A 22,982-nucleotide genomic window follows, 5' to 3' on the forward strand; every position below is an offset into this window, starting at 1 on the left:
TAGCAAGGTCAGTTTCCCCGCTGCTAGGACTGCCCTTTCAGCTAGCAAGGTCAGTTTTCCCCACTGCTAGGACTGCCCCTTCAGCTAGCAAGGTCAGTTTTCTCCCACTGCTAGGACTGCCCCTTCAGCTAGCAAGGTCAGTTTCCCCGCTGCTAGGACTGCCCTTTCAGCTAGCAAGGTCAGTTTTCCCACTGCTAGGACTGCCCCTTCAGCTAGCAAGGTCAGTTTTCTCCCACTGCTAGGACTGCCCCTTCAGCTAGCAAGGTCAGTTTTCTCCCACTGCTAGGACTGCCCTTTCAGCTAGCAAGGTCAGTTTCTCCCACTGCTAGGACTGCCCCTTCAGCTAGCAAGGTCAGTTTCCCCACTGCTAGGACTGCCCCTTCAGCTAGCAAGGTCAGTTTCTCCCACAGCTAGGACTGCCCCTTCAGCTAGCAAGGTCAGTTTCCCCACTGCTAGGACTGCCCCTTCAGCTAGCAAGGTCAGTTTTCTCTACTGCTAGGACTGCCCCTTCAGCTAGCAAGGTCAGTTTTCCCCCACTGCTAGGACTGCCCTTTCAGCTAGCAAGGTCAGTTTTCTCCCACTGCTAGGACTGCCCCTTCAGCTAGCAAAGTCAGTTTTCCCCACTGCTAGGACTGCCCCTTCAGCTAGCAAGGTCAGTTTTCCCACTGCTAGGACTGCCCCTTCAGCTAGCAAGGTCAGTTTTCCCCACTGCTAGGACTGCCCCTTCAGCTAGCAAGGTCAGTTTCCCCTCAGCTAGGACTGTCCTTCCAGCTAGCTTGTTCTCTCATTCTGGTCCAGCCCTGTCTGCTAGCCTAGCTACGGCAGCTAGCGCAGCCTCTATGTTAATGTAGCAGTACAGCTAGCATAGGCCCTGTAGCTAGCAGTGCCCTGGCAGCTACCCTGTCCCTCTGCTAGTCCCACTTTTGGTGTAGCTTCCCCGCTAGCATGGCCCAATTTTTTGTTTGTTGCCTTGTTTGTGTCCCCTGCCCCTCTGTCTTTATTTTTGGGTCGCCCGGTGGCTCCCGTGGAGGGGGGAGTACTGTGAGGTTCGCCTGTTCCCTGGACCTTTAATTCCCTGTCTCCTCACCTCACCAGCCCCCACCCTCGCGTTGTCATTGTTTATTTATTGCATTCCCTGCCTCGCTCCGTTCCTTTAAGGTACTGTCGTTACTGTGAGGTTCGCCTCTTCCCTGGACCTTTAATTCCTGTTCCCTGGACCTTTAATTCCCTGTCTCCTCACCTCTCCAGCCCCCACCCTCGCGTTCGTTTACTCTCGTCTGCTCTTCAGCAGCCCACACCCTTGGACTACCTTTCATTATGTGTTTGATTGGTCCGTGCCGAACACACACTTCTAAGTCAAGTATCAATTACCATCACGCACCTGATGTGTGTTCTAATTAGCGCCCCAGTGGGCTTTAAATACCTCGATCTCCCCCCCAGTCCGGGTCGGGTCGTCTCTATCTGTAAGCTCCTACGGGAGATTCCCTATCTGTATCTGTTTCTGTATTCTGTATGCTGTTTCATCTCCGGCGTGAGACGAGGTGCAAGCCTTCGCCACCTGTCGCCGTTTGCCTGGAGTGGGACACAGCCTGCGCTCTCTAATTCTCTACGGGAGGTATTCCAGTGTTCCACTCCAGACCCCGCGCCAGACGCGCTCCTACAGCAGACGCGCTCCACTCCAGACCCCGCGCAGACGCGCTCCTACAGCAGACGCGCTCCTACAGCAGATGCGCTCCTACAGCGGACGCGCTCCTACAGCAGATGCGCTCCTACAGCGGACGCGCTCCTACAGCAGACGCGCTCAACTCCAGACCCCGCGCAGACGCGCTCCTACAGCAGACGCGCTCCTACAGCAGACGCGCTCCACTCCAGACCCCGCGCAGACGCGCTCCTACAGCAGACGCGCTCCACTCCAGACGCGCATCGCTCTCTAATTCTCTACGGGAGGATGCGTCTCTCCGAGCCGGCGCGCTCTCCGAACCGGCGCGTTCTCCAAGCCGACGCGCACCACTTCAGACGTTTAGCCGGCGCGCTACTACTCCAGACGCGCATCGCTCTCTAATCCTCTACGGGAGGATGCGTCTCTCCGAGCCGGCGCGCTCTCCGAACCGGCGTGTTCTCCAAGCCGACGCGCACCACTTCAGACGTTTAGCCGGCGCGCTACTACTCCAGACGCGCATCGCTCTCTAATTCTCTACGGGAGGATGCGTCTCTCCGAACCGGCGCGCTCTCCGAACCGGCGCGTTCTCCAAGCCGACGCGCACCACTTCAGACGTTTAGCCGGCGCGCTACTACTCCAGACGCGCATCGCTCTCTAATTCTCTACGGGAGGATGCGTCTCTCCGAGCCGGCGCGCTCTCCGAACCAGCGCGTTCTCCAAGCCGACGCGCACCACTTCAGACGTTTAGCCGGCGCGCTACTACTCCAGACGCGCATCGCTCTCTAATCCTCTACGGGAGGATGCGTCTCTCCGAGCCGGCGCGCTCTCCGAACCGGCGCGTTCTCCAAGCCGACGCGCACCACTTCAGACGTTTAGCCGGCGCGCTACTACTCCAGACGCGCATCGCTCTCTAATTCTCTACGGGAGGATGCGTCTCTCCGAGCCGGCGCGCTCTCCGAACCGGCGCGTTCTCCAAGCCGACGCGCACCACTCCAGACTTCTAGCTGGCGCGCTACTTCTCCAGACGCGCATCGCTCTCTAATTCTCTACGGGAGGATGCGTCTCTCCGAGCCGGCGCGCTCTTCAAGCCGACGCGCACCACTCCAGACGTCTAGCCTGTGCGCTCCTACTCCATCCCTGTAAGCAGCTCTGGCCCCCGCCCTGTCCAAGGCCTTAACCCTGTTTTCTCTGTCCCTGTCTCCAGCCCGCCTCCCCGGGCCTCTGTCCCTGTTCCCCTCTCCAGTGCCCCTGTTCCTGCCCTGTCCTTTGCCCTGTTCCTTTAGCCTTAGCCCCTTAGCCTGCTCGCCTCTTAAAGGCACAGTGCCAATTTTCCCTAATTCTTGTTTCCAGTATTTTGTGTTCTCCTTTAGCCTTCCCCTTAGCCTGCTCGCCTCTTAAAGGCACATTGCCCTTTTTCCTTGTTCCAGTATTTTTGTGTTCTCCCTTAAAGGGACAGTGCCGCTTTTCTGTTGTATTCAATAAATGCCCAGTTCTTGGCTTACTCTCATACCTGTTTTGTGTTGTGCGATTGGGGTCGGTTACAAACCATAACAGTCTGTTGACAAGACTGGATAGCTCTGCATTCGGTAAGCTCTCAATTCATTACTATTACTATTGAAATGCATTTTTACTTAACTTTACAGCATTATTCAAATGTGATAGGAAGTTATGAGTCATCAGCAGTTTATATGCAGTCCGTTTTGACGTCCGATTACACATTGGAAAATGTTGTAGCCAGCTCACAAAGACTAACGTTACGTTAGCATTTTAACTTTCTCAGATAGCAATCTAACATTACGTTAGTGTAAATCAAACAACTCTAACCCAATACTAATAATAGTAACTTGTTTCACATTCTTGCTGTGTGTTACACTATGGTAATAGCGGTCTGTGTTGTTGCCTGTGACGTTAGAAATTTGACGTTGTCACAACCGTTTGCAAAATATACTGTCTCATAAATATACTCTTCCAATATAACAATTAACAATAGTTTGATATTGGATGGTCCCTGTGCTGTTGTTTACTGTCTATCTGTATGTCATGTATGTAATATGTTATGATGAATTGAAAATAGGGGACCCTGATGTAAACAAGATGAAAGTCTTTCTCTGGTCTGCATCCCATTAACAATTGTGTGTATTGAGCTGTACTGTACTGTACCCATTCTGCAATCTGTTAATAACGTTTTCAATCAATCAATCAATCAACATTTATAACACAATAACAAGTGTGAAAATAACATGTTATTTATTTTAACAGTAACATGTATTACAAAAACATATTCCCTGTTGTCCCAAATTACTGCTCCTTAATGATGATGATTATTTAGCTTTAAGTATTGTTCAGAGACGATTTTGGCTGGCAGGAAGTACTGCTGAAAAAAAAATTGGCGCTTTGATGGCAAGCTCCACATTCTCTGCCCTTTAATCACTGGAAACAGTTATTAGCTGATGTTGTAACAATGGAGCTTTCTACAGCTAGATTAAATGGTGCAAACTATCAAACAATAGATAGCTGGAACCAACAATGTGCATTGTATGCCTGTACCTGTGCCTATCTTCCAAAAAAGAAATAAAATATATGAAAAAAAGAAGAAAAAAACTCCAGTGAAAACTTAGGATACAGTGTTCTGACAGTCCAAACACAGACACATGTCTGTACATGGTAGGTTGTTTGATTTGCATGTGCATCGCCCCTTCATGCATTGTGTTTTTTTGCAGGAGCAGTATACAAGTTCCAGGATTGCGACGGGCTGGAGGAAGTGACATCCAGTCAATCTCGAAGAAATCTCTGGACTGCTGATCACCACATGGGAACTGTATTGAGAGGCATGAGCACAGTGAAGCAATAGTCGGGTGTCTGCTTCCTCCTGTATTGAGAACAGTGTTTGTAGTGGTAACACCTCCACCCCTGTGCCACTGCTGTTGACTCTGATGACATGGCACTCAGACCCATGTCCAACTATCAACAAGATGTCTTGCATTACCTCTTTGCTGGATTTTGACCATGTCTCAAATAGAAATTGCTGTAGGTTTTCTTTGTTTTCGCCACAAGCTAAGAACTTGGACCATTGTTTTGGTGTTTTCTGGTCAGCTGAATATATTGTAGTCAGCTGACATCCTCTTGCTGCTCGTCGGTTTCTCTCTGCGTTCTTTATGCTCAGTGTTTTGTACGTGTCGGGGACAAAATGCACCACTTTGGATTTACTTGCTTTGGCTGGGTTGATGAGGTTCAATAGTACGCTGTTTGCAAATCTTCCAAATGTATCCTGAGGTTTCATTGCCTGTATCAGAGCCATTGCATCACACACCCAGGTTGAGCCATCAGGGACTTCAACTGTGGCGGGTGGATTTACTGATCCCTCGAGAAAGTGCATTAACTTGGCTTTATCAGTTTTCACCATAGAGCCATCCATGTTCGCTATGGCTGCAGGGAAGGGTCCCAGACTGTAGACTAACATTTCCCCGATGTCAATCTTCCTGACTGTTCCCACCACTATAAGCCTGGCGAAGAGGTCTCGGTCTGCTTTCAGGGCCATCTCCTTGCCTCTCACCTTGGTAACACTTGATGTTGCTGTGTCCTTGAAGGTTTTGAGTTTCATCTTTTTTACAGGAGCATGGAAGTCCACCTCATCTGTTAGGAGACGTTGTTTAAAGAAATCGCCAAATGCCTTCTCACTGTACTAGTTACACATTACACACATACAAATGACAATAACACTATGTAACAACCATCAAATGCACTCACAGCACACACATCCACATGCACACACTCACTTTAAACAAACGACTCACTGCAGCACCCACTTTAGAACACCTAAACACACTTTATATTTATTGGCAAAGAATTTGCACTACAACCCATACCTCATTACACCTTACTGTAAATTGTACCTCATCCCATTTCTGCATTGTACTGTATAGTATATTGTATTGTAACTCAGTTACTTTTCTACTCTGCATTGTACATTGTATGTATATATTGAACACTTGTCTACGTACTTGACTTCTATTTTATACTTATCTATTTTTATCTAGCACAATCTCTGGAGCAAAACAGAAAGAAGCATTTTATATAAAAGTATTCTGTACTTCTGTATGACAACTAATAAAGAAACTTGAACATCAAAAAATCAACATTCTGTTCTCTATGCCAGGCTAGATCTGACCTTGACTCATGTTACAGGATTAATACACACTTTATACACAAATTGCATATAGCATTCTCTTTGGTAGCATTCATTCTGTGTTTATTGTGTCATACTGGGGAATAATATTAATATTATTATGTCCTATTGGGGACATAATTTTAAATTCTGAGCAATTCAATCGTTTTTTTTATAGAGAGGACGTCTGACATTGATTGAAAACTGTTAACAGATTGCAGAATGGGTACAATACAGTACAGCTCAATACACACAATTGTTAAGGGGATGCAGACCAGAGAGACTTTCGTGAGAGACCAACAAAGTGAGGTATGTAATACATTTCGAATCAAATTGTGGTCGGTTAGATCTAACGTTAATATCACGTTATCCATCTAATGGATAGCAAGCTCACCTGACGTCGGTATGGCTTGCGAAATACAATCTTATAGTAAGAAACAAAACACAAGTTGAACATAGTTTTGAACGTTTTATTACAATAGTATTTAGGTCGGACCGTCGGATAGATCTAACGTTAATATCACGTTAACCATCTAAAGCTCATCTGTGACGTCGTTATGGTTAATACAGTGCGAAATACAATCTTATATAGTAACAAAACAATACACAAATTGAACATAGTTTTGAACGTTTTATTACAATAGTATTTACTGTCTCATGTTGTGTATAATCAGCTAGCGTTCCAGTCAGATCCATTCTCCGTTGTTCTTGTTGACAATTTTGGGGTCCCGAAATCCCGTTTCTGTATCCTGATTGGTTTATCAGCTAGAGGTGTCCAAAGATATGCATGAGCAAACATTTAATTTAAATGTAAGATTACGAACACCGATGACCAACAGACGGCTGGCCAACAAACGTATTTTGACTCAACATAATAACTAGATATCACACACAAAGAATTGTGTAGTCTGCCAACATGGATCAATCAAGTTCACTTTAGACAGACTCGGCCTCCCATCTAAAAGAGTTGATGGACTTTTAATTTACAATAAAATGATCTGGATAGTTCACACCATTAGACCCCTTTCTGATAAGATTATTAAGCACCTTCCAAATACCCTTAATAATATATAAGATATTGTGGGATCGCAAGAAAGGATGAAACGGGAGACGGTAGTCGAGTCTTTCCTTTACTTACCAACATAAATTACATACATCAAAACAGAGTGCAGAGACGTTTAACGTTATTACTTCAAAGTGACAGCAGCCCGCTGACAGCTGACAGGTGACATAATATACGTCACCAAATACCCAACCCGTTCCCAGAATCCCCAGGCTTAAAGGAGCATTCCCCCGCTCCTCAAGTCCAGTGAATGTCTGCACCAATTGTGCGTGATAAGTGTCACCACACAGGCCCCCCCAGAATTCACAATAACCCCCCAAAAGATCCACAGTCAACGAGGCGGGGGGCGGATCAGGCGCCCAAAACGACTCCGTATCACCCGTGCAGGGGTAGAGGTGGGGATTGGGGCGTGTGGGGGGAATTCAGGAGATATGAGGTGACTAGAGGGAAAAGCAGTTGGCAGGGGCCGGGCAGGGGGTCGTCCACGCCGCGGGGGCCGGGCCAGTTCAACTGGCCTGTCTAGGTCCAAATGGGCAGGCTTGAGCCGGTCGACCGATACCCGCTCTGACCTTCCTCCAATGTCCACCATGAAGTTCTTAGGCCCCGCCTCCAGGACGCGAAAAGGGCTGTCGTAAGGGGGCTGCAGAGGAGTACGGTGGCTGTCATGGCGAATGAAAACATACCTGGCTGACTGCAGACCCCTAGGCATGTAGGACTGCGGGAGGCAGTGCTGGGAAGTTGGGACTGGGGTGAAAGCACCGGCGCCATCCCTGAGCACAGTCCGAGATGAGGTGACCAACCAGGGAGCCTCGGCATCCGGGAGGAACTCCCCAGGGACTCGCAGCGGCTGTCCGTACACCAGCTCAGCAGCCGAGGCCTGCAGGTCTTCTTTGGGGGCGGAGCGCAGGCCAAGCATGACCCAGGGAAGCCGGTCGACCCAGTTGCAGTCCGTAAGGCTGGCCCGCAGAGCAGCCTTCATAGAGCGGTGAAACCGTTCACACAAGCCGTTGCTCTGTGGGTTGTAGGCTGTGGTGCGGTGGAGCTTCACTCCCAGGCCCTCTGCGACTGCAGTCCAGAGCCCGGACGTAAACTGTGGGCCCCGGTCGGATGTGAGATCAGATGGTGTGCCAAAACGGGCTACCCAGGACCCAATGAACGCCCGGGCCACCTCGGCGGATGTGGTCGATGCCAGCGGGACCACCTCCGGCCACCTAGTGGTTCTGTCCACCATGGTGAGGAGGTGAGTGAACCCGTGGGAGGCGGGCAGGGGACTCACCAGGTCCACATTGACATGGTCAAAGCGCCTCTCCGGCACGAGAAATGGTGCCAAGGGGGCTTTGGTGTGACGGTGTATCTTTGCACGCTGGCACGCCACGCAGGAGCCGGCCCAGGCTGCGATGTCCTTCCTGAGGCCATGCCAGACGAATTTAGCACTGACCAGCTTAGTTGATGCCTTCACCCCCGGGTGCGACAGGCCATGGATGGCTTCGAATACCTGCCGCCGCCAGCCAGCGGGAACCATCGGACGGGGCTGACCGGTGGAGACGTCGCAGAGGAGCGTGGTGTTGGCAATACCAAACTGCACATCCTCTAACCTTAGTCCAGTGTCGGCTGTTCGGTAGGCCTGCATGTCCTTGTCAGTGGCCTGGTCGGCAGCCATGGCAGCGTAGTCTAGTCCCAAGTGGACGGCCCCCACCACCGTCCGGGAGAGGCAGTCAGCGACGTAGTTGTCTTTACCTGCGACATGCCGTAAGTCCGTGGTAAACTCGGAGATGGCGGAGAGTTGGCGCTGCTGGCGCCCTGACCACGGCTCGGTGGCCTTGGCCATGGCGAAGGTGAGTGGCTTGTGGTCCACAAAGGCAGTAAACCGTCGGCCCTCCAGCAGGAATCTGAAGTGCCTGATGGCCAGGAAAGAGGCCTAGGAGCTCCCGGTCAAAGGTGCTGTACTTTCTTTCATTGTCCCGCAGCTGGCGACTGAAGAAAGCAAGCGGTTGCCAGCCCCCCCCCACCCACTGTTCGTACACTGCCCCCACTGCGTAGTCTGAGGCGTCAGTTGTGAGGGCGATAGGGGCGGTAGGAAATGGGTGTGCCAGTAATGCGGCATTGGCCAGTGCAGTTTTAGCGCCCAAAAAAGCGTCATCGGTACACGGGGACCAGTCCACCTCGGCCTTGGGGTCCTTACCACGCAGGGCCTCATACAAGGGGCGCATGAGGTGAGCAGCACGGGGAATGAACCTGTTGTAGAAGTTCACCATGCCTAGGAACTCCTGCAGGGACTTCACGGTGCGGGGGCGTGGAAAGCTGGCAACGGCGTCCACCCTGGCAGGGAGCGGAACGGCTCCCTCTGCTGAGACCCTGTGCCCGAGGAAATCAATAGACGACCGGCCGAACTGGCACTTGGCGGGGTTAACAATGAGCCCATGTGCACTGAGCCGCTCAAACAACTGCCTGAGATGTGTCAGGTGCTCCTCTGCAGACGTGCTGGCTACGAGAATGTCGTCCAAGTATACGAACATGAATGCCATATCCCGCAGCACCGAGTCCATCAGTCGCTGGAAAGTCTGTGCCGCCCCCTTGAGGCCAAAGGGCATCCGCAGAAACTCGAACAGGCCAAAAGGAGTGATGACCGCCGTCTTGGGAACGTCCCGTGGGTGAACTGGTACCTGGTGGTATCCCCGCACCAAGTCCACCTTGGAAAAGATGGTGGTCCCCGCCAGGTGGGCGGAGAAGTCCTGTATATGCGGGACGGGGTACCGGTCCGGGGTCGTGGTTGTTTAGGCGTCGGAAATCGCCACAGGGACGCCACCCACCATCAGCCTTAGTGACCATATACAGGGGGGAGGCCCACGGACTGTCAGAACGGCGCACAATTCCAAGGCGTTCCATGGTTGCAAATTCCTCCCTGGCAATGGAGAGCTTAGCTGGGTCAAGGCGCCGAGCACGTGCATAGACCGGGGGACCGACAGTGGCTATATAGTGCTCCACGCCATGCTTAGCGACTGCTGAGGAAAATGTAGGCGTGGTGAGGATAGGGAACTCCGCTAGGAGGCGCTGATATACATCCCCAGCAGCAAGCATGTTGGACAGACCTAGTGTCCCTGGCCCTCCCAGCGTGCACGGGTAGGTAGCGAAGGAGACAGCATCGATCAGGCGACAGTTTGTAATGTCCACTAGCAGCCTGAACGCACACAGGAAGTCCGCGCCGAGGAGAGGAACTGAAACAGCGGCCATGACAAACTCCCACCCGAAACGGCGCCCGCCAAAACACACCTCTACATACCGGGTTCCGTAGGTACGTATAGGCGTGCCATTAGCAGCGTCCATGGGGGGACCGTGGCCCCCAGCCATAGTGTCCACAGCTGTAGCAGGCAGGATGCTGCGTTGCGCGCCCGAGTCGACTAGTAGTCGCCGGCCAAATAAGGTGTCCTTAATAAATAGCAGCCTGCTGCCTCCGCCAACGCTCATGGCTGTTAATGAGTATTGGCCCTGGCGTTTCCCTGGTCACTGTAATTGCACGGTGGGCGACACTGTTTGGCCCTGGCGCCAAACCGGTTATGGAAATAACACCATCCACTGTTACCCTGGCGACGGGCAGTCACTGCTGCAGCGGCGTCCGCAGCGTCCACTAGGTGGGTAGGTGGGTGGTAGGCTGGAAGCAGCGCATGCACAAACTGCTGCCGGTTGGCGAGATAAATCCTGTCCGCTTCGGCAGCCAGCGCGCGGTAGTCCTTGGTGAAGGAGACGGGAGAGCTGGCCAGGGCGGTACGCACAGGCGCTGGGAGCTGACGCATGAAAACATGTTTAAACAAAAAAGAGGGATCTGCCGAGCCCAAAGCGGACAGCATCCTGTCCATCAGTTCGGACGGCTTGCCGTCGCCGAGGCCGTTAAGTGACAATAGACGATCCGCCTTTTCAATTTCCGACAGTTCAAATAATTGCAAAAGGAATGCCTTGATAGCGTCATATTTGCCGGCAGCTGGCGGGGCTTCCAGCAGCCCCATAGCGCGGGCCGTCGTCTGGGCATCCAATGCTGCTACCACATGATAATATTTCGTAACATCCTGTGTTATTCCTCTCAACTCGAACTGAGCTTCAATGTGTTGAAACCAGGGTCGAGGGCTGTGATGCCAGAAGTCGGGTAACTTAATTGCAGCGGCGTAGACAATGTTCACTTCTCCGTCCATAATGATGTAATATTCACGTACTTCAGGTCACCAATGTGGGATCGCAAGAAAGGATGAAACGGGAGACGGTAGTCGAGTCTTTCCTTTACTTCCCAACATAAATTACATACATCAAAACAGAGTGCAGAGACGTTTAACGTTATTACTTCAAAGTGACAGCAGCCCGCTGACAGCTGACAGGTGACATAATATACGTCACCAAATACCCAACCCGTTCCCAGAATCCCCAGGCTTAAAGGAGCATTCCCCCGCTCCTCAAGTCCAGTGAATGTCTGCACCAATTGTGCGTGATAAGTGTCACCACAATATATTATATTGTTATATTATTTGTATTCTATTTAAATTTTTACCTCTCCACTGTACTATAATTCTATGACCTGTATCATGTCTACCTGTACCTCCCCTCCCCCATGCTGCTACGATGCCTGAATTTCCCCAAGGGGATCAATAAAGGAATATCTTATCTTAAACAGATTAGGACAACCAACTGTTTATCTCGAGTGAGGGTAAGGTTACGGTAAGGGTTAGGTTTATACACAAATGTGTATAAACAGATTAAGATATAAACCATGAAATGTTCAACATATTATAGCCTTATAAACAGAGCACCATTTTGAGAAGTTTTAATAGGAGCAAATTATTCAAGGAAAGGAATATTTCCCATGCAGTTTAAGAGCAGTCTTAAAATACCCAAAGTAGGTTATGGTAAAAGTAGGTTTGACTTTGCTGCTCTCTGACCTATGGACATTGGTGACATGTGGTGACCTGTTTCAATAGCACATTGTAATAGTATTGAAATGACTGTTCAAGCCTTTGGCTAAAATAGGAATAGTTAAGCCATCTCTCCCTCCCACTCTCTCTCTCTCTCAATTCAATTCAATTCAATTCAAATGGGCTTTATTGACATGGGAAACATACGTTTACATTGCCAAAGCCAAACAAAACAAAACAATCAAACAGAGAAAACAAAAGAAATCAGTACATTACAGAAGGAATTTCTTGTACAGTCTTTATGGTGGTTGTATTCCGTTGGATGTCCTTTTCTTGTCACAGCAGCTCACAAATCTTGCTGCTGTGTTGCACATTCTTGTATTTCTCCCAGTAGGTATGGGCGTTTTGAGTTATTGTCCATGTTTTCAAAGTCTCTTTGGGTGTTTGCAATTTGTGGGAAGTATATGTCTCTGATGTCTTGGTATAGTGGGCAGGTTGTTAAGAAGTGGAACTCGGTTTCCACCTCATCTTGTGTGCAGTGGGTGCATAGTCTGTCTTCGCTTGTGAGCCAGGTCTGCCTATGGCGGCCTTTCTCAATGGCTAGGCTGTGCTCGCTGAGTCTGTACCTAGTCAAGGATCTTCTTAGTTTTGGGTCAGTCACAGTGCTGAGGTATTCTGCCACTGTGTACTCTCTGTTTATGGCCAAATAGCATTTCAATTTGCTCTGGTTTTTGGTTGATTCTTTCCAATGTGTCAGATAGTTTTCTTTTTGTTTTCTTATAATTTGATTTAGTCCAGTGTGGTTTCTGTCTGGTGGCTCTGCTTGTGTTTGTGAGCAGAGTCCCAGAACCATCTGGCTGAGTGGGCATCTATCGAGGGTCTCTCTGTGGGTGAGGGCTATGTTGTGGAGTGTGTCTGGGTCACTTTCTTTTAGGTGATTGTGGAATTTGAATGCTCTTTTTTTTTATTTTGATGATTAGTGGGTATCTTCCTAGTTCTGCTCTGGATGCATTATTTGGTGTTTTCCGTTGGGTGCGGAGGATGGAGTTGCAAAATTCTGCATGCAGAGTCTCAATTGGGTGTTTGTCCCATTTGGTGAAGTCTTGGTTTGCAAGTGGGCCCCAGACTTCACAACCATATAGGGAAATCGGTTCTATGACGGAGTCTAATATTTTGAGCCAGATTTTGATTGGAATGTCTAACTTGATGTTCCTTTTTATGGCATAAAAAGCCCTTCTTGCTTTGTCTCTCAGGTCGTTCACAGCTTGGTTGAAGTTCTCTCTCTCTCTCTCTCCCCCTCTCTCTCTCCCTCCCGCTCTCGCCCTCTCTCCCTCTATCTTTACTATCCCCTCGTCCCCCTCGTTTAAAGGTGTGATCTTACATTGTGAGTTATCCAAAAAGCTCACACGTGCACGGTGCACGTGTAGAGTAGAGTGAATGTTGGTATTACAGTAAAGAGAAGTATGAATATGTCGCTTATGATTTAAGTGACCATTGATATTGAACCCACGAGGCATATGTATCTGATTTACATGAATGGTTTGATAACCAAAGAGAATGAAACAAAGGTGAAAGTAAATGATTTCAATGAATAGCTTGATAACGTTTGACATTGATTAACCTGAGACACAGAAACAGACAGACAAATGTAAAGAATACATATGCAATTACTGTAAATATGATGTTTTGATACCGAATTGTTAATTGAGAGTTATTGATGACAATAAAACTCTCAGAGGAGTTTCTGGAGTAAACTGAGCAGCACGTGTCTTCACTCCTCTTGATCATATTCTATGGTTTCAGGGAGTGAATGGAGACCGGCTGCGACGGGGGTGTTTTGCTTCCCGTCCGTTCCCTGGTGGCATGTGGGATGCGCGCCTGAGTGGTCGCGGGTCCTTCTGAACGAAGGTAAATCCCACGGTCTGCTCACCCTGTGCGTTTGAGGTGCTAAGCCCTCTTCGCACAGTCGGATCCGATTCCCTCCCGTCCTCCACTAGGGAGCACCGGGGGGCTCGGGTCCTCCCCGGTTCTGATGGTTGTAGGGGGCCTCAGCGGGTACATCTGTCGAGCTTTTCGCTCTGCTCAGCTCCTGTGTTCCAATAGAGCAGAGCGTAAAGCTATACAATCTATAACGTATGGTTATCCTATAACCCTAGTTATATGAGTATAGCGAGCGCTCTGCTCTGACTCACTGAGGACCCCATGGTCTTTGCCTTCGGTGGTGAAAGACTTGGGAAGGAGCTGATTGTGTGGCCACGACCCCGCTTATGTAGGAGCAGATGTGGGTGTGGCCAGGCGGAGGTAAATAGGTGTGTGTATGTGGAGAAACTACCTCTGGTGTTGTGGTTGTGGTATTCACTGACCTTTGGGAAGTACCTCGACATGTACATGGATACCTTAGTGGTGTAGTGTATCTTGTAGACCAGGCCCATTGCAAGTTGCTGTACTCAAGTTGTCGTTCACTCTAAGCCATCCTAGGTTGTCAAAATGGGCAAGGGTGAGGTGGGTTTTAGGAGTAAGGTCAAGCAGTAGTCTGACCAGTTTGTTTTGTGATGTTTGTAATCTTGTTTTTAGTGCCTTTGAGGTGCTTTGGTACCATGAGTTGCACCCTTGATTGATTGAAAATGTTATTAACAGATTGCAGAATGGGTACAATACAGTACAGCTCAATACACACAATTGTTAAGGGGATGCAGACCAGAGAAACTTTCGTCTTGTTTACATCAGGGTCCCCCATTTTCAATTCATCGTATGACATACAGATACAGTACTGCTACATCTAGACATTTATGACATACCAGATCTACAAATACAGTACTGTTTGTGATACAAAAAGAGTCTAAAAAAAGAGAGTATATACATTTGAGGGGGAAGAAACTGTACATTGGAGGTTGGGTGGGGAAACTGTACATTGGAGGTGGTTGGGGTGGGGGAACTGTACATTGGAGGTGGTTGGGGTGGGGGAACTGTACATTGGAGGGGGTTGAGTTTGGACATTTACAGGGGCCAGTTTTGGATTGCAGTCTCCCGTAGGTGCTCTTTTAGAGGTTTTGAAGGTGGGTAGTGATTCACATTCCTTTACAGCTGTGGGTAGGGCGTTCCACATTGTTGTTGCATAATTGCAACCCTTGAATGAGTGCTCCTGCTAGAGTCTTCAGGGTATTCTTGTTTACCAGAGAGGAGATCCGGTACAAGAATCTTGTTCGTTGGTTGACTTTCTTTTATTACATTGGCTGCCATTTTGTCACAGGAAAGATTTGCCTCTAGGATGGAACCCAGTATGTAATTTCATCTTTCCTTGTGACAATATTGTCACCCACTGTAAGTCTGTAACAGAGAAGCCGTTTGTCTTGCTGAGTTTGTTATTTGATCCGAAGAGAATGGACTCTGTTACTTTTACCCAGGTGTAATGATAGTTTGTTATCAGCGAGCCAGGTGCAGATTCTGCAGAGTTCAGAGCTGAGGGCTTTTTCAACCTGTAACTTGTTCTTGTCAGAGACCAGCAGGGCTGAGTCGTCCGCAAACAGGACACAACATACGCTAGAGAATTATGCCCAGTAAGCTGGTTTATCGTACAAGCAGTAAAGGGATAACGTAGTACACACTATTGTACAAAGAATGTAAGAGGATGGACATGTGATTGTTCTATAATAAACGCTAGCGAGATAAATGACGCCCTAAAAGTGTACGTTGACTCGACCGACATTAGCTGGAAACGGCTAGCTACACAATCCCACCAGGAAAGACTAGCTAAATTGTATGATGCATTTCAAAGCTGACTAACGTTGGTTCGTGTTAGATTACAACTGTACGTTGTCTTTAAATAAAATTAATCAGAATTCAATTCAATAGGATCAATAGGTTCCGCCCGCATGCCCACTGACTGCACTGCGTGTGTGCCCAGGTCCAGCTGCAGCACCGCAGAATCCTCTCAAGGGGCAAGCCTGTGGCAGCCACAGAGAGCGCGCTGATTGGCGGAAAGTACGGACGTTTCTCGAAGTACTCGGAGGTGCATGCTGTCGAGTATTCTTGAAAGAACGTGAGACTACAACTGTGAACTGATCTGGTAATTTATTTAGCATAGCCATAACGTACGTTAACTCCCTGTTACCTTGAACTCCACCCCTACACATAGCCCCAGGCTGATTCCTATTGGCCGGCCCTAACCTTACTTCCTGTTCGTCATAGCAATATACCCGGCCCACATAGATGTTCTAAACTAGGATAACACCACATCTCCCCTTTCTCGAGAACAAAGGGTAGACTGCCTTTGTCTCATCAAACCTTAGAGGATTATTCTGCCTCGTGTAGAAAGGTCTGTCCCTGTGTAACACAAACAGTATTATTTATAGTGCCTTATACTAGACCCATAGCATTTACATTTTACATACCATATTTTCATAACATTTCATTTTTCTTGTTATTATACACATGTGCCCTTTTTTTTTTTTTTTTTTTTTACTGATCTCAGATCCCCTTTTCCCCTAGTTCACAGGTCAAGCCTATTAGGTTTCACTACAGTTCTCCCAGACCGGGTGTCGTATATTCTTGATCAATATCTAAGGTGGTTTTACAGTACAATGAGGTTGCTATCTGGAAGGAGGAAAGGAGAGCGAGGGCAACATGGTCTTCTCCCCTGACTTAGTCAGATAAAGAAATAAACGTGCAGTCCAGGCAAAAGGAACTATATTTCAACTCAACTGATTTATTTGCCAAAGGGTCAAGGGTGGATAAGGCATCAGTTGCACACAGGAATTAATTCAGCATAATACATGATTGTACAGAAGGTTTGATGAGGTTAATCAAAATAGCCCATTCACAGTGGCTACATCAAGACAGTCTTGCACATTAATAGTATTCATGTTATGTATGAAATAGACCAATAGTACTCGTTGCCACCACATGATAAACCTGGTCTAAGATAGACATCTTACTCTAAGTTATCACAAACAGTGATTATTCCATATACAGTTTACTCACGTAGCAGCAAAGTAGAACCATGGTCGGTGGGCGATGGAGGCGCAGACTCAGACCCCCTGGGGAACGGTCGTGGCGGGTCATGAGCTGGCCTACCCACCATCATTATTGTTCCAATACTTATAGGTTAAATGACTTCCCTATTTTTAACTAGTTCAACCATTCACAAGTATCTAAACACAGGCGGTCCTTAGATGACCTTCTTGGGGAGGCTGGTCCGCCTCCCCCCCTGACTTCCTCGTTGGTGGCTAGCTGCCCCCCCCCCCCCCTCCTCGATCTCCTGGCCGGTGTCTTCCTTCAGTGAACAGAGGGGGGGTCTGCTAACTCAGACCTTTTAACCTTCCCTAAATAGGGCTTGTGTAATGATTCAATGGCCTATCTAGCATTAACCCAGTACAGTCATTGCTTCTTAGGTTAATACCATTCAGTCCACAAGAGCCAGCACCAACCCCTATTTACCAACTGACACTTTGTAATACTCTGTGATAAATATACCAGGATTCTTAATTCTAAATATCTATATAGATGTTTTTCTTGGTTTCTTTATAGAGTTGTCAATCCAATCAAAGCCAATCAAGTATCATGCTTTTTCATTTAACTTTGAAACATGTCCTTATTGATTAATTACCTTTAGTCCTGTCTTATACTATCAGAGCCAGTTATCTGGTCTCTGCTGTCGCTGCTGAAATCTGCTAACAGTTGGGTGTGACTTTTCAGTTAGTACATCTGCTAGTGGGGGTTGAAATGACTGTTCCTGCTGTTATCTGATGCAACTGTCTCTAGAATCGTTCCTCATTTAGCCCTGCAAACCACTCTGCTGCTAAAAAGTATACAAGGCATTTGCATATATTTTCTATTTACAGACATATCGATTATGAAATCCCAGTCAAGGGTACCACACGGGTTTTGAGAGAGAGAGTCCCTTTAGGTGCGGCTTGGGGTACCACACCCGGTGACATGGGAGCCTGCTCAGGAGTTGGCTCTGGCGTTTGGTGCTGTAGTGGGGAACCTCTGTCCTGTTCAGATGTCTGAAGAGGTATCAGGTGCAGGCGGTTACGTCTCACCACCCCCTGAGGTAGATCCACCAAGTATTACCTTGGAGTGGAGTGCTTCTGGAGCACTGTCCCAGACTCTTCAGCGTCAGTGACCCATACTTGTTCTCCTGGTGACAAGTCACTGAGAGCTTTGACATGATGACGTCTGTTGTAATTTTCAGCGTCCGCCGCGCCTCTCTTCTTCTCCTTCTGAGCGAACGCACTGCAGTCTGGCAGCGCAGGAACCAGCTGGGAGGGAATGGTCGGCACTGTGGTGCGGAGACGTCGGCCCATGAGAAGTTGAGCCGGGCTGTAACCACTCTGGAGAGGTGTGGCTCTGTAGGTGAGTAGAGCCAGCCTTTTTCAGCAGATTTTTCACTGTCTGGACTGCGCGTTCCGCTTCACCATTACTTTGAGGAAACCTCTGGCTGCTGGTGACATGCCTGAATCCATATGTAGCTGCAAAGGACGTGAAGGCCTGTCCAGAAAACTGTGGCCCGTTATCTGACATCAGGACCTCTGGGATGCCATGGCGGGCGAAGATTGAGCTGAGGTGAACGATGACGTCGGTGGACCTGGTGTGACATAATAGTGCAATCTCAACATACCTGGAGAAGTAGTCGACAACAAGCAGGTATGTCTTGCTTCCCAAGACAAACAGATCTGCCCCCAACTTCTGCCATGGTCTTTCAGGGCATTCAGACACCATGAGTGGCACTTTGTGGTTATGGTGCTCTTGTATGCATGTCCTGCAGTTGAGTACCATGTTATTTATCTGCTGCCAGAGTCCCGGCCACCACACGGACTGATGAGCGCACGCTTTACATTTCACCACGCCTTGGTGTCCCTCATGAATTTTGGCCAGCACGTCATTTCGCATTGTTGCTGGTATTACAAGCCGTGCTCCTTTCAACAGTAATCAATTTTCCACTGTGAGTGTATCTCGCTCTGGCCAGTAGTTTTTCAACAGCGGTTCTTCATTTACATGCGCTGGCCATCCTTCTGTGCACAGTGTTATAATATGTGAGCAAACACTGTCAGCTTTCAGCTGTTATTTCAGGTTTTCCATGTATGAGGCACTGACAGGTAGACTCTCTATAACAAAGTCCACGTATATGTTGGTGCTCTCCATCAGCTCTTTATCTCCTGCAGACATGCATGACTCCACAGGTGCACGCGACAGCATGTCTGCTGTCCAAAGTGACTTTCCTGGTACATGCACGATGGAGTATGAGTAGCGCATGAGCCTCATTCTGAAGCGCTGGATTCTTGGCGGTAGCAGATCCAGTGCTTGGGCTCCAAGTAGACTGAGTAGGGGTTTGGGGTCGGTCTCCAGGCAGAAATGTTTCCCTATGAGGTAATCCCGGAACCTTTCGCAGGCCCATGTGAGGGCTAGCGCCTCCTTCTCTACCTGCACGTAATGCTGCTCAGTTGGATTGAGCGAGCGCGATGCATACGCCACAGGCTTCCATCCTTCCTCCTCTCTCTGGAGAAGAACGCCTCCCAATCCATATGATGATGCATCAGCTGACACTTTAGTGTCTCTGTTCGGGTCATACATAGCCAGCACAGGAGCAGAACACAGTGCCTTCTTCAGCGCTTCAAACGCCATAGCCTGGTCCACGTCCCAGACCCAACAGTTTCTCTTTGAGAGGAGGTCACGAAGCGGCTTATCAGTTTCGGCCAGCTGGGGGATGAACTTTCCCAGCTGATTGACCATGCCGAGAAAACTCCTCAACTCAGTAACGTTCGTAGGCTCCACCAACTCTGTGATGGCCTCTGTCTTCCTCGGGTCAGGGCGGATGCTCTCCGATGTGATGATGTGACCCAGGAAAAGCATTTCACTCTTGGAGAACTCACATTTGTCCACATTCAGGGTGAGGCCAGCTTTTTCCACTCTTTGTAGCACAACATGGAGTCGAGCATCGTGCTCTTCCTGGTCCCGCCCCCACACTAATAGATCATCAATGTGGCAGACCACCCCTTCTAGCCCCTCTATGACCTCCGCCATCATGCACTGGAAGTGTTCGGGTGCTGAGGCGATTCCAAACGGAAGACGGTTAAAGTGGAATCGACCAAAGGGTGTAATGAACGTGGTGTACTTGGCTGATTCCTTCGTGAGTGGAATCTGCCAGAACCCCATGTTGGCATCCAATTTGCTGAATATTTTCGCTCCAGCAAGTGTCCCGAGATTCTGCTCTACTGACGGTAAAATGTACTTTTCACGGCACACATACTCGTTCAAGCGTGTCAAGTCCACACATAAACGCACCTTCTCGCTGTCTTTCTTGGGCACGACCACCATGCCGGCGCACCAGGCGGTCGGCTCCTTCACGCGGCTGATAACTCCCAGGCTTTCCATGCGTTGGAGCTCTTCTTTGACCTTCCCCACCAACGGCAGTGGAATTCTACTAGGGGTTTTCAAGGAAATCGGCACAGCATTGGGTGTAAGCTTAATGTGGTATGATCTACGTACCGTACCCAGCCCACTGCTTAGCTTTGGGTAGCTCGTCTTGAGGGTCCCCTTGTCCACACTGTTGACATGGATGAGCAGGCCCAGGGCTACTATGGCTGGCAACCCGAGCAATGGCGTACTCAGATTTCTTACCACATAGACTTTCTCCGTGGTGTGTTTGGCTCCCTTTCTCAGCTGCAGTCTGGCGAAACCCGACACATCCAACGGAACCCGTCCTGGACCCAATAAGGGTCTCTCTCTGAAGGCTGCTGTGCATGGGAAAATATACTGTTAAACATTGTCTGTGACACAGCCGTAACATCGGTGTCCAATTTGAAACTGATGCTTTTTCCCATTATGCCTATCTCAGCAGTCCATGCCTCTTGCTCAGATGTCACAGAGCCAAGAAAACAGCCCCTTTTCTCTTCTTCCTCAATACCATGCACAGCCTTACCTGCACGGCACACACGCTGGTAGTGACCCATTTTTCCACAGGAATGGCACCTGACCTCATTTGCAGGGCACTTGTGTAGGGTGGGACCCCCACATTTGTAGCACTGTGAGCTGTTTTGATTTTTACTCTGGCTGCTGTGTGGCTGTGCTCCATAACTTTTGTTTTTGGTGAAACTAGGCTTGTCATACTGCTGCCTGCCTTTAAACACTCCACAGAGCTAACACTATCCATGAGTTTTACACAACTGGCATCGCTCCTCAGTGTGTGTTGCTATTTTTTAATCTCTTCTGATTGTCTAGCCATGTTAATGGCTTTTTCCAGGTCTAGATTTTTCTCCATCTGCATGCGTTCTGAGAGATGTGTGTTAGCCAGTCCCACTACGATCCTGTCCCTGATTAGCTCATCATGCAACGTCCCATAATTGCAGTGCTCTGCTAATCCATACAGGGAAGTAACAAATGCATGGCACAGCCTCGTTTGCTTCTTGCTTGCGCATGTTAAAACGTGCACGTTCATAAACAATGTTCTTTTTCACAACAAAGAAAGACTGAAAGCCATCCGCACTTTACCGTATTCCAGCTGGTCTGTAGCACTGAGATTCAAGCCTCTCAAAACATCATCAGCTTCAGCTCCCATACAGTAAATCAACGTGTTTACCTGATTTTCTTCGGAGCTTGCAGTTAAATTGCTTGCCTGACGGAACCTCTCGAATCTCCTGATCCATTTAGTCCACTCGAGCGGCTTTGAAAAATCAAAGGGCTCAGGCGGTTGGATGTTGAAAGTAGCCGCAGGTACGTTAGCCATGATGCTACCTCCGACTCTACCTGGCTCTTTCTCCTCACCGTTACTCATGGAACCTCTTTATTCAACCTCCGAGGTAGACCTTTTAATCTGTTTCACAGCACTTCTGACACCATGTCGAGTATTCTTGAAAGAACGTGAGACTACAACTGTGAACTGATCTGGTCATTTATTTAGCATAGCCATAACGTACGTTAACTCCCTGTTACCTTGAACTCTCCCCCTACACATAGCCCCAGGCTCATTCCTATTGGCCGGCCCTAACCTTACTTCCTGTTCGTCATAACAATAGACCCGGCCCACATAGATGATCTAAACTAGGATAACACCACACATGCCATCTAAGAATGAAGTGAGCGTGTGTTATTGGAATGATTGATTGATTGAACATTTTTGTTCAAACTGGTTATGCTTAGGCCCTCTTTCGAAGTCGGTTATGCTTAGAGTTTATCTTTAGAGCAGGGCGAACGCCGATAGACCACCAGCCCTGATTCCAAACATAACCGACTTCGAAAGAGGGCGACTTCGAAAGAGGGCCTAAGCATAACCAGTTCGAAACAAGGCAGACATTAATACAATTTAATCAATCAATCAACCAATCAATCCAATAACACACACTCACTTAAAACAGCGCACCTCCGAGCTGCTTCTATAGAAAGTAGGTTTGTACTTTACGCCAGACGTACAGATGTACAGTCCCCCCCCCCCCACCCAACCCCACCCCACCTACCCAACCTCCTCCAATGTACAGTTTCTACGTCAAATGTATATACTCTCTTTTCTGGACTCTTTTTGTGTCACAAACATTACTGTATTTGCAAATCTGGTATGTCATAAATGTATAGATGTAGCAGTACTGTCTATCTGTATGTTGTGTATGTCCAGGCACGTGCACATAGCGTGGGTGGTGATGATGATGATGATAGAAACCGCTGTGGCGCATACAGTTGAATGCTGGTATTACACTCATTGAGGGACACGAAGAAGTCAAGTCCGATGGGATTTGGGAATCTCAAATACAAATCGGGATTGGAATAAAAAATGCATTTATATTAAACAATACAGAATATACAGCACTTCTTGGGGTCTGTAGGGTAAGCACTTATTCCCTCCCCCATGAACATTTATGGAGATGTATGGGCCTTTTAAGTCAGTGATAAAACTGTCTTTCAAGGATAAGTGAGCTCCTGCACTGATTATTATAGTTCAATATTCAATATTTGATCACCAAAACCCCCCAAAAAGCATAAAAAGCCCCCCCCCCCCCCCCCTGAAAATGGCCCTTAAAAATCGGGCTCGTGCGCTACGAGTGCTCGGTTAAAACACACACAGGTATGCCCTTTTCAGCCTTTGAGCACCTGCCCCTCTAAAGTCCTGTGCACGTAGGGTGACCAGGTGTCCCCCTTTTGGTTGTACTGTCCCACCATTTGAGACCGCGTCCCACATATTGAGAGGATGTCCCTCTTTTTGAAGCAAAA

The sequence above is a fragment of the Notolepis coatsorum genome, assembly GCF_963971535.1.
Source record: "Notolepis coatsorum genome assembly, chromosome: 8".
Lineage (NCBI taxonomy): Eukaryota > Metazoa > Chordata > Actinopteri > Aulopiformes > Paralepididae > Notolepis > Notolepis coatsorum.